The 13,313-nt window shown below is 47.5% G+C and overlaps 1 protein-coding gene across 2 annotated transcripts in view; it reads left to right on the forward strand.

Annotated features, from left to right (window-relative positions):
- Positions 1-13,313, forward strand: part of sgcd (sarcoglycan, delta (dystrophin-associated glycoprotein)) — a 235,051-nt gene that overhangs the window by 102,129 nt on the left and 119,609 nt on the right. The gene's annotated exons all lie outside the window — the stretch shown is intronic.

Here is a 13,313-nt window from a genome sequence, read left to right on the forward strand (position 1 = left end):
AGTGTTATACTTGTTACACTTTTGTGAAAGCTTCTTTCTGTGGTGTTTGCCTTTTTCTTGAGTAGGTAATACAGGGGTGACAGGTCTGTCTGCAAATTAGACGAGAAGCACCCATAATAATTGATCATCCCCAAACATGATCTGAGCTCGGAGGTGTTCTTCAGCACTGGTGTCTCTCTAATGGCTCTCATTTTATCCTCAGCAGGGTGGAGGCCCTGTGAATCTGCTCTGTGGCCTAAATAAATTACCACTTTCACTTGGAACGTGCACTATTCTTTTTTTTAAACACACTCCCACCTGAGAGAAACATTTCAAAACTTTTTCTAAGTTTGCCAAATGCTCCTTTTCAGTGAGTCCTGTCATCAGAACGTCATCTAAATAAACTACAACGTGAGACAATCCCTGCAGTAAACTTTCCATTGTTCTCTGGAATATGGCGCAAGCTGAGGGTACACCGAAAGGCAAACGGGTATATTGGTACAACCCTTTGTATGTATTAATTGTGATAAATTTCTGGGGGGGGCCTTCTCTAACTCCAATTGCTAATAAGCATGACTCATATCAATCTGCATGTAGGTGATTCCATCTGCCAGCTTCAATTTTTGTTATAGGGTGTCTGTCCAACTTTATTAAGAGTCAATTTGTAGTCTGCACAAATTTGAACGCTTTGGTCAGCTTTCAGTACAGGGACCATTGGCGCTGCCCATTCTGAGAACTGCGCAGGTTGTAGAATTCCCAGTCTCTCTAATCTATCCAATTTGGCATCTACCTTTTCCCGCATTGCATAAGGTACTGGTCTTGCATTCATAAATTGCGTGGTAGCATCTGGATCCATGGATCCATAACCTCTGGATCTTCCTGAGTTCATCTTGGAAAATTCAGGCATATTTTTATAGAGGCTCAGGTGGCCCACTGACTCTCAGCTGGAAGATCTCAGCCCAATCCAATTTAATTTCTTTCAGCCAGTTCCGTCCAAGGAGGCTTGGCCCCTCACCTGATCCCGCAATCAAGGGTAATTTTACTGATTGCATAACCCTGCTTATGCTTTTGATTTTGATGTCTTCTTCCATGTAAGTTTTCAATTTGGCATTTGTTTCTTCCAAATTTAATTTACATTCTCCATGATTCAGGTATTTAAAGGTATGCTCACCTATTACCATAGTGGATGCTCCTTTGTCCACCTCCATTCTGATAGGCCTATGATTCACCCTCACTGTTACATAGATTGGTTCTGTTTTTCCCACTTTTAAATTATACAATGAATAAATATCTGAATCTGCTACTTCAGACTCTCCTATGTTATGGATCTCACGGTTTTTTTTACTTTTGATAGAATCAGGCAGATTTTCAATCCTTGCAATGTCTCATGAGGTGTCCTTTTCAATGACAGTAAAACATTGATGGCACCCAGTGCCCCGAATTCGAAAAGTTCTGATGATTTAGTGAACCTTGTTAAGAGTCATTACCAGCCCAAACTCTCGGTAACAATACAACAGTTCAAATTTAATTCAAGAAATAGAGCCCCAGGCGAGGCAGATGCTTGTTATGTGACAAGTCTGAAACAGTTAACAGAATATTTTGAGTTTGGTACATCTATAAATGATATATTAGAGGTCATTCGGTGTGCAGTATAAATGAAGATACGATTTATAAGAGGTTGTCTGCTTCCACCTCTGTTACCATTATTCCCTGTTTTCGTTGCTGAATCACTTCTTATTATGCAGGCAGTGGCTGCTTCCCGCTTCTCATCAGAGTTGTGCATTTTCACGCCCTTTTTCAGCTGGGGCTCCCCATCCAACATGGAAGATGGCACCGTTTTGCACTCCCTGTATGGCTTTTAAGTTCCTCACAGCGCTTCCCGTGACCAGTGTTATTTCTAGCACCTTCTGAAAATCCAAATTTGTTTCAGACAGTAATCTCTTCTATTCCCAAGCATCTGATGCTTTTGCCCTTCTATGTGGTAGAGGTCACGGTTTTGGAAGGAGCCTTGTGGTGAGGGAGGAACAGTAAATGCTGAGCTTACCAATGACATGCAGATTCTGTGAATGAATAAAAAATTGTGAGCTTTCCTGTATTCCTGACCCATGATACAGCGTAATAAAACCTACTGCAGATGCTGGAAATCAGGCATAAAAACAAGAACTGCTGGAAAAACTCAGAAGGTCTGGCAGCATCTGTGGAGAGAGAAACAGCGTTAACGGTTTGAGTTCGTATGACTCTTCTTCAAAGCTGTAACTGCTTTATTGACATTAGGCGGTATAAAAAATGTTCCAACATTGACAGCTTCCGAGCATAAAAATTTGTCTACAACTTAGCAAGTGAAGAAGGTTCTCAAGGATGTGATTTACTAATCAGAGAACCAAACAAATCCACTTAAAAAAATACTGCTAAGGGATTGTACATCACCATTGGTTTTGTGAAATGCATTAAAGCAATCTTACTTTTTAATTTTTTCTTTTCTTCAGCTTCTTCGCAACCATCAGAGGGGCGGTGTGAATTGCAAGCAGACTTGTGCAGTCAGGCCTCAGCGAAGTCCTGATGTATTTAATTAGACTGGTTGTTGTATTGGAACTGATGGACGTAGTCCACAGAGAGTCAAGCTAAATTAGAAAGAGAAACATTACTCTCACTAGAGCACATTACAGTCTGCTCATTTATTTTGAGGATGGAACGTCGGGAGAGAATTATGGATTAATGCATGAAAAGATCTGCATTCTTTGCTGTTTCAGTGCAGTTGGTTTCTTGCATCCTGATTATTTTTGCAGTTGTCTTCATTGTTAGGATGCACAGTGCTGTGTGTGTTTGAGTGTGGGAAAACACCCGTGAAGATTTAAATTGTCTCATGCTCAAGTTGTATCGTCAGTTCATGGCAGTTGTACCATTCCGCCATTACATTCAGTCGCAAAGTCTGGCCATTGCCTTCCTGAACAACTATTTGGCAAACTATTCTTGTTACTTTGCAGAACCAGAACTTTCAGAACACTTTCATCTTTCTCAAGTGCTATATGTTTCTGTACAGTTAGTATCATGTCCTTAGAAATTAATAAATCGGATGGGTTTTTAGAATTTGAACTTAAGTTTTTAATACAGTTATTTAAAGGAGGTGGTAGATGGTCACTTTTCACGCCGTATTGTCCCAATCATGCCTCATTAACCATGTATTCCCAGGAAACTGTTTCGCTAGCGGGCGGCCTCTGATTTGTCCACCATGCCGTCACCTCGCCACTTCCTCACACCAGACGCCGTGTTTAAGGTGCAGCCATGTGCACACCTCTCAGTGCTTCCAGCCCAGACTGCTCCACAGAAGATATGGCCCCAAAAGTCAAGGAGACTGCAGCCCCCTGATTCAGTGACGCGTCCCTGGAATGCCTTTTGGACAACATGGAGGCCCGCCGTGATGCCTTCTACCCCTGCTCTAGTTGCAGGAGGGGCAGCAACATCACCAATCTGGCTTGAGAGCCGGTGGCAGCGGTGGTCAGTGCCAATGCCCTGCAAAAGAGGACAGCCACCCAGTGCCAAAAGAGGATGAATGATCTCCTCCATTTTGCCAGGGTAAGTCACTCTTTTCATCACTCTCAACACACACTCATAAACCCATCACATACCCACCGGGATCTCACTCACTGCCAGTTCAAACAACATCACCATTCACTCTCTCACACACACCTTCATTGCCCATACCCTCTCCATGGCACCACTCACCACCTACACATGCCAGGCATACTTATCATCTGGCCTGGCAGGCGTCCTGTTTACACTTTCTCTATCTCTATTCATGCAGGACAAGCTGGCACACAACAAGAGGGAGAGGTCGCAGACTGGTGGAGGAATGCCTGAAATCAAGGTCCCCAGGGACTTTGGAAATAGAGCCATCCAGCTGGCCGACGAATACCTGGACCGTTCCTGTGCCGAGGTCAGCAGTGCTCAACCAAGTGAGGATCCAGCAGACAACCATGCTGAGGGTGATATGTCCTGTTTCACAGGCCACTGCCATGCACTAATTATCTCTCCTTGCTTTCGCAGGCACATCTGGGAAACAGCCGAGGGAGCCCATGACCCAAGCCCTCGACCCAGGTCCTCAACTCAAGCCCCGAAGGCACCTCAGAAGAGGAGTCTTCTGAAACCCTAATTGAAGGCCCATCACAACGCTCACCCACACTCTCCACCAGTGCAGAGACACACCTCGGTGGGACCAAGCTTTAGAGTACCCCCCGGGGTAACAATCTGGTGAGCGCATCGCACAACGGGCGGATGCAAACTTCCCAGGTTTCCGGTACTTGGAGGGCTGTTGGAGACCTGAAATCTGTTGAGTCCGAGTCAGATGACAAGCCTTTGGACTCAATCATACCTCAGTTGCTGGAACTGCAAAGGCAAGCTCGGGAACACCAGGAAAGGATGTCCGCTGCACTCCTCAGATTGCAAGGCACAGTGAAGGAGTCCGTCTGCCTCCAGGCTGAGGTGCTAGCATCGGCATGTCAACGCACCAAGGTCAATACTGGTAGGATGGCGGCTGCCTTGGAGACCTTGGTCCAGGACATCGGTCCTGCACTGCTGTGTGGGCTGAATTCCATCGCTGATGCCATAGTTGGCCTCCAGCAGTGTCAACGATCTCACTCCAGCTTCCCCTTCTCCTCAAGGAATCAGCAAGGGGCCCTTGGGCACCCATAGGGAGGAGGATCAGCAGGTGCACACCTCAGGGCCATCCACCCAGGTGACTCCGGGAGTGCCCAGTCCATCCGAATCCCCTCTTCCTTTGACCCCAGCAAATCCAGCTCCAGAGGCCGAGGAGGGTGCCACTGCCAAGGACCCTGAAAGCAGGCCGGGGCCCTTCAGGTCTTGGCTCTCCAAAGGACGCCTGTCAAGGTCATCACAGACAGGGCATAGCAGTCAGCAGACTGCCCCCACCTCCACTGGGGATTTCGGGGGAGCACCAAGATGTAGCAGCAGGGCTGGGAAGGTTAAGAAGATGTTGCACAGCCTGGGCTTGGGTGTTAATCACTTGTACATAATGTTCACTTTATTAATAAACTCTCAAGAATGTCTCCTTGCGTGTGGCTCCTTGTTTGGATGAGCAGTGTTTGCTTCACTCAAATGTGAAACCTTGGTCGCTGGACAAGACAAAGACAGGTGTCTCAGTCCAGGGCCGCCTCCCCGTGCTTTGTGTAACCTTCCCAGCAAACTGAGTGTGCACCCTCACAATCACTGGACACATCAGTCATGCCTGCACCTCAATGGGGCTTATCATCGCTGCCAGAATGTCCTGGGCCGGCGGCACAGAGTTCTGTCATTCTCTCTGTGTTCCCAGCACCTTTGAGGTGTGACTTGCCCCCCATCTCATTAGCATCTGTGTCCGGTGACAGTGTGGCCCTGAAGGGTTCAGCTCACAAAGGATGCCATAGGATCAGGAGAAGTTAAAGTTTCCCGACTGCATTCTGCATGATATGGTTCTGTCCACAGAGCACAAGGAGGTGCCATCAGGCAGACAGGATTCAGACATTCACATGAGCTATGTGAGGATCTATGGAGTGTCCACACTGCATGTCATCATCATCCTCCTGAATATAGGGGCTTTGGGCAAGCACTGCATCTCCATGACAGAAGCCCATTCACAGAGGGTATGTGCGCTCCGTCAGCTAGACTGGAGTCAAACATTCACAGGTGCAATGTGGGGATCTATGGTGGCTCCTCACTGCATGTCATCATCATGCTCCAGGGACCTGCCAGCTGCGAGGGCCTCCGAAGTGCGCCTGCCTCATCTGGCCAGTGTGATGGCCTCATCACCATCAACCTCACCTTTCAGGGCCTCATCACCCTCATCCCCATCGATGTCTTCCTGATCGGAGGTGACATGCAGCTCTTCCAGCTCCTCTACCCGCTGCAGCGCTAAGTTGTTAAGGGAGCAGCAGGGGACGATGATCTGTGACACCGTCTGTGGATGTATTGCAGGGCTCCACCAGAGCAGTCCAGGCACCAGAACCTTATTTTCAACATTCCGATGGTTTGCTCTACCAAAATGCGAGTTGCAACATAAGCCTTGTTGTATCTTCTCTACTGCACTCTGAGGCCATTGTACAGATGTCATCAGCCACGTCCTCTGCAGGTAACCCTTGTACCCGAGGAGCCAACCCTGCAGGCTCTGTGGACCCTGGAAGACATCAGGAATCTGAGACCTAATGAGAATGTAGGAGTTGTGGACACTCCCTGGGAACTGTGCGCAGACCTGCAGGATGCATTTGTGGTGGTCGCATTCCAGTGAGTGGAAGCCTTTGAGGTTGATGTAGTTGCCCGCTTGTTGCCACAGACATGTGAGTGACACATGAGTGCAGTCAATGGCACCCTGCATTGTGGAAAACCTGAGATGTGGGCAAATCCCAGCACTCCTGCATCCTGGCTTTCCTGATCCCAGGCAAAATGCACAAAGCTGTATTCCTTCGCAAAGATGGCGTCTGTGACCTCATGGATGCATTTGTGGGTGGAGGCTTGCGAAACCCTACAGATGTCACCTCTGGAGTCCTAAAAGGAGCCACTGGCATAAAAATTGAACGCCAGGGTCACTTTCACAGTCACTGGTAGTGAATGCCTTCCATGTTCCCATGGCACCAAATCCTGCAGCAGGTGGCAGATGTGACCAACCAGTTCCCTGAACATATGCAGTCTTTGGCAGCACTGGTTCTCAGCTATCTGCAGGAATGACAAGCACTGTGGACAATGACAAGTGTCTGTAGACCCTGGGCTTAGCTCGGCACTAACCAGTGATGGCTCACTGTGGCTCTTCAGTGGCATGCTTGGGAGCCCCAGCCGCTCTTACTTCCTGAGGGTGCTGCTCCTCCATCTGCCTAGCCAGGTGCCTCCGTCACTTTCTTCTCCTTCATCTCCACTGCCTGTAAGCCATGAGGCATACAGCTAGGTCACCAGGCTCCATGCTGCCGATGTACTCCTCCTGAAGGATGAAAGAGAGAGATACATGGGTTAACATGGATGTACTAAGAACGTCTGAAGGTCATTAACACATCCCGGAGAGTGCTGGTCACCACTTGGATGGCCAGATTTTAGTGCGCTGCATGGCTGCCTGAAGCCCCACCCTCCTCCGCCTCACTCCACCTGACTAATTGGAGGCAGCTTTGCCCATTGGACTGCATGCTTTGCTCTCAGGCACAGGCATTCTCCTAACCCACACTGCAAGGCTGCACTGTTAGCTTGAACCATTGGGGAGACTGGTCCAAACCAGAATGCTGACATTGCAAGGGGCTGTGAGCACCTCCACCATTGACTGCAGCATGGTCAACTTTAGCAAGGAGATTGTACAACGTGTCCAGTCGTCCAATTGTCCTGCAGCCCACTAAAACGCTCATTAGTTTTCAGCCTGTGCATGAGGGGTGAAAAGCTCTGGAGCATTTGGTGGCACTTTCAGGCCTCTGCGATGCTTGAGTGGGCAGGTAAGCTAGAGGCCCGACTCCAAGCATGTCAATGAGGCTTCACCTGAACTGCCTCAGCTGTGTAGGAATGTTCACTTTATGCAAGGTTTCCCTAATGCATAGCCAATTCCCTCCCCCCACCCCACTTCCGGCATGTGCTTGTGTACTACCATCAACAGCAGCACAGTCCTTGCCCACCCCCCGAAACTCGCCTCAACTGCAGTACAGTCCTTGCCCACCCCACCAAACTCACCTCGATTGCAGTGAAATCCTTGCCCACCCCCCCCAAACTCACCTCAACCGCAGTGCATTCCTTGTCCACCCCACCCAAACTCACCTCGACTGCAGAGTAGCCCTTGCCCACCCCCCAACTTGTCTCAGCTGCAGTGCAGCTCTTGCCCACCCCTCCCAAGTCACCTCAGCCGCAGTGTAGCCCTTGCCCTGGCACTGCACTGTGAGCCAGCCTGGAAAATGCAAATTGCCTGTGCCCTCACGTGAATGTGTGGCGCCTCAATCTTGAAGTCCAACAGGCAACCCTCGCAAGTGCTGTGCAACGTTACTGTGCACACACCTCCAAGTTCCCCTTGAAGTGCAGCTCGACAGGTGCACGCCTTATATATGCTGTTGTGAGACACGCCAGCCTGCTCCGCGTGCTTGGATGGTCCAGCGTGGGGGGGGATAATTCTGCAAGCTGGGCTTGTAATGATATGCAGATGTATTACAATGGAGTTCCTCATGTGCAGTGGTGGGAAATGCGGCCCACTATTGACGGGTGGAGCTGACGATTGCAAACTGGTTTCACGACGCCGTGAAACCGATTCTTGGCCTTCCTGCCATATTGCCCGCTCACGCTCGCCATGATGCCCGACGCCAGAAGACACGGAAAATTCCGCCCCTCGAGTCAGACGCTGAGGCTAGAATGTTCCAGCCTCCCCCCTGCGTCAGGTTCCCCTGCAGTGGGTCTGGCAAGCCATTGAGATCTCCATTCACATCGGCGGGACCAGAAGATCCCATCGGCGTGAGGGGGCCTAAGTGGTTACCTACAGGCAGGGAGCTTCACTTATTTAGCTTATTCCTTCCACTCCCAGTCAATTATAGAACAGCTTAGTAACTGAGTACAATATGGACTCCTGGGAAGAGGCCATTTGTCTGTTCATTTGAACAACAAATAGCATATGGTACAGTTGGGACTTAGTGGAATAAAAGAATAGATAAAACATGGGGTGGTTGATGGAAGCATAACTATTTAAATTAAATACTTAGGAAGCTACTAATTCTATTACTGTTCCATATTACCTGGTGACATTCTCTGAGTGTTTCAACTCCGCATCCTCCTCTAAACCCAATAGGTAAAACTATTAGACTTTTAAAATTTATTTACCCGAACAGGGGGCAGAATTTTGAGGTCGTTCAGGTGGGCACGACGGGCAGGCCCGGGAGTGGCCGCAAAACAGTCGGCCCCCGACCGCGATTTCATGCTGGCGGGCCAGTTAACAACCAGCCAGCGTGAAATGTGCGCTGAGAAGCTCAGCGCTGCTGAGATGGGGGTGGGTGGAGGGCGAGCGCCGAAGTCTGCGCGTGCGCGGGCAAGGGCGAGCGCACACTGAAAGCTCCCTGAAGGAGGAAGCTGAAGAATTTTGAAATCAAAAATAAAGATTTTTAAAATCTGAAAAAAAAATGCCCCGACACGGGACTCACTCACAATGACATCAGCGGAATAAAAATTCTGCCCAAAAATTTATACTTATTTTTTTATTTAATTGTGGAAACCTCATCCCGCCCGTGGATGAGGTTGGCTAAAAAAAAATCAAAAGGCCGCCTGGCCGATTCACCCGCCCGCCAATTATAAGGTTGGACAGGCAGCGAAAAATTGATTGATTAAGGGCCCTAATAGGCCTCCTAATTGTTGGCGGGCACGCTGCGGACTCTCACGTGCGCCCGCCAACCGAAATATCGCGCGAGTGCACGATGACGTCGGGATGCTCGCCCGACATCATCACGCACTATTTAACACCTGATCGGGTCGGGCGCGCGCCTGCCCACAGGACGTAAAATTCAGTCCATTGTGTAGAAAATATTTACAGAATATTCAACACAGGGCCTTGTAGGCTGCCCTGAAGCCTAGGCCTACATTGCCGCTTTGCAGCAAATTGAACTTTTTAACATCAGGGAGCAGAACAGATTTGGAAAGGAAAGTTGTCAGAATTTTCCTGGGGCTGTGCTTTTTGCTTTTTCCTTAGAGTTGTTACATGCAAGCTCTTTTTAAGCTTAACCATTCACGCTGAGAGATTTTGAACGCTCTGGCCCCACCAGCAGATATCTAGAAACTTGGGTCAGGATTTTCCGGAACCGACATCATGGGAGATTTAGCAGCCCAGCCAAAAGTCCATTGACTTTCAGTGGGACTGGACGATCCTGGCAGTGGGCAAGGCCAGAAAACCCTGCCCTTGGAGTTTTATACCACCTTATTACATCCTCAAGGCATCTCGAATCACTTGACAACATTTTGAAGTACAATTACTGTTGTTATGGTAGCAAATTTGGCACCAGCTGTGTTCCACAAACAGCAGATGAAGGAATGACTATTGAGGGAAGAATGTTTGCCAGGACATCACAACAACTCTCTGGTCTCCTTGGCATAAAACCGTTGAATGTTTTATGACCACCTTCTCAGGCAAATTGGACTTTGGTTTAACATTTAATCCACAAAACACCACCAACAATACAGCACTCTCACAGTATTGCAGTGAGATATCGGCTTAATAATGCACTCAAATCTGTAGTGGGACTCGAAGCCATAACTGTGTCACTTAAATAAGTGAAACTGAGTCAAGCTGGCACTCACCTAAAACTTAATGCTCAGCCAAGACCAAAGATAAAATGTCTTTATCACTTTCTACACTGAGGGAACATGGATAGGCTAAATAATATCCCTGATTCCCAGCTTTTTATATTCTATTCCAAATAGGAGTATTGGTCATGAGTTATCTGCTACACTGTAGTGTGTTGTATGCCCTCATCTAATGGCCACAGGAGACAGCTTTAGGAAAGGTTGGATATCAGAAGACAGGCCGTAACTTCCAATTAGTGTCGGAAAGTGCTGGCCCACAGGAATTAGAAGAAATAATTGCACACTTACTTGGTCTTGAAAACTACACTGACTCTTCCATTTGCCGGAGCTGCTTGGGGCCTGCATCGAAAGACTCCTTGCAGGCCCCAGTGAAGTCTAGTTCCGATGGATTCAAGGAGACCAGGCCCCTTTTGTACGGCACTTGCTGCCATAAAGCAGGTAAGTTAAAAGAGAAATTGACAGGCCAGGGAGAGGGTAAGTGTCTAAAGTAAGAGGATAGGATTGGGGTGGAGGGGGGAGGGGTGGGGGCGGGGTCCGGGGTGTCCCTTGCTCCATGCCATAGTCTTGTCCATTTACCATCACCTTTTGATATAATTTTGAATGCTCAATTGGACCCCTAGGTTTCCATTTATCTTTTGGGAAAGGACAGCAGGACAGTTCAAACTTGAATAAACGATGAGAATGTTTGTTCAGAAAATCATTTCACGTTTAACTAATTTGCTGGAGTTTTTTGAAGAGGTAACAGAGAGGGTTCATGAGAACACCGTTATTGATGCAGTGTATATGGACGTCCAAAAGGTATTTAATACAATGCAGCACAAAAGACTTGAGAGAAAAGTTATAGCTCATGGAATAAAAGGGACAATAGCAAATTTGTAACAAAATTGGATGAGTGATAGGAAACAGTGAGTAGTGGTTCATGGATGTTTTTCAGGCTGGAGAAAGGTTTGTAGTCGAGCTCCCCAGGGGTCACTGTTGAGAACTTTGCTTTTCTGTATTCTTATTAATGACCTAGACGTTGGTCTACAGGGCACAATTTCAAAATTTGCAGATGACACAAATCTTGGAAGCATTGTGAACTGTGAGGAGGATAGTGTAGAGCTTCAAAAAGACAGAGACAAGTTGGTGGAATGGGCAAACAGGTGGCAGATGAAATGAATGCGGAGAAATGTGAAGTGGTTCATTTTCGTAGGAAGAATGCAGACACAATATAAAATAAAGGGTAAAATTCTAATGGAGGTGCAAGACCAGAGGGATCTGTGTGCATGTGTGCATGAATCATTTAAGGTAGAAGAATAGATTGAGAGAGAGGTTCATAAAGCATACAATATCCTGGGTTTTATTAATAGCGGTATTGAGTACAAGAGCAGGAAGGTTATGTTGAACTTGTATAAGAGACTAGCTCAGCCTCAGCTGGAGTATTGCATCCAGTCCTGGGCACAGCACTTTATGAAAGATATGAAGGCATTGGAAAGGGTACAGAAAAGATTCATGAGAATGGTTCCAGGGATGAGGAACTTCAATTACGAAGATAGATTGGAGAAGTTGGGACTATTTTCCTTGGAGAAGGTTGAGAGGAGATTTGATAGAGGTATTCAAAATCAAGCGAGGTCTTGATAAAGTAGATAGGGAAAAATTGTTCCCACCTGTGAAAGGGTCGAGGATGAAAGGGCACAGATTTAAAGCAATTGGCAAAAGAAGCAAAAGCGATATGAGAAAAAAAATTCATGCAGCGAGTGGTTAAGGTCTGGAATGTACTGCCCAAGAGTGTGGTGGAGGCAGGTTCAATCAAGGCATTCAAAAGGGAATTGGACTGTTATCTGAAAAGGAAGATTGTGCAAGGTTATGAGGAGAAGGCGGGAGAATGGCCCAAGGTGAGTTGCTCATTCAGAGAGACATGATGGCCTCTTTCTGCGCTGTAATAATTCTGTAATTTTGAGGAAGAAGCTCTTAACACAGAAAATGTGGGGGTAATTTTAACCTGAACTGTCCAGTGGAAAACTGATATGGTGAAAAGTAAAATTGAGCAGAGTTTAAAAGCAGATGTTTGATCTAACCTAGTCAGCTTCCTATTAATATGGAAAGCACTCCCTACATGTACAGAACCGATGGCTTCCATTCCAATGGGCGGCATGGGAGATTAAAGACATATGAATGATTAGAAAAGACTTAAGTAATCCATTAACTTGCTTTGGCAGTGGTTTTGCTAATGAGCTATCCTAATTTACTTTCATCACAAATTACTTTGCACATCAGTGGCCACCCTCCCCTTCGAATGATTCCTGAAATCACACTTTGCTTTACCATTCCAGACAGCAAGCTCTGCTAACTGAAGTCATGTTAACTGGTAAGACCTGCAGCATTCCCTCCAGCTACGGAAGTGGATATCTAATGTGCCAAAATGATAACCATTTGATGCGGTGGGAAAGTCATTACTTTCGAGTTGATTGGGGCTGTCCTTAGCCAAGGGGGAGGCCATTTCTATGCGAGCAGTTGTTGAACACTGTACTCAGTTGTGGGGCTGTGTGATGTATTCTGAATTGATTACCAAGTACAGTAATTCCTCACTTAATGTCCTAGATGCATTTTTTTAAAAGTGTGATTGTAAGCAAAAGTGTTAAGTGAATCACATTTTCACTTAAGAATTACTGTATGAACTGGAGTTAGGTTCCACAGCGAGTTTCTCTCCCTGATCCCCACCAATCCCCAGCAAGTCTCTTCTTGATCCCCAACGAGTCTCTTCCCGATCCCCAGCAAGTCTCTCCCCAGTCCCTGTTACCTGGATGTGGAAACAAAGAATCAACAGTACTTTTGACCAGTTGGACTAAGGTGGCAAATGGTGCAACGAGCAGGGTAGCAAGCTGGGCAGGGCAGAGGTGAGGCGGTAAGCAGTGCAGGGACGAGGCGACAAGCAGGGTGGAAGCAGAGCACGGCAGGGGCAAGGCAGCAAACAGAGTGGAAACAGGGCAGGGCAGGGCAGGGGCAAGGCAGCAAGCGGGCCAGGGGTGATCCGGCAAGCAGGGCGGAAGCAGGGCAGGAGCGAGGCA

This window comes from Cetorhinus maximus, chromosome 10, assembly GCF_964194155.1.
Source record: "Cetorhinus maximus chromosome 10, sCetMax3.hap1.1, whole genome shotgun sequence".
In the NCBI taxonomy this organism is placed as follows: domain Eukaryota; kingdom Metazoa; phylum Chordata; class Chondrichthyes; order Lamniformes; family Cetorhinidae; genus Cetorhinus; species Cetorhinus maximus.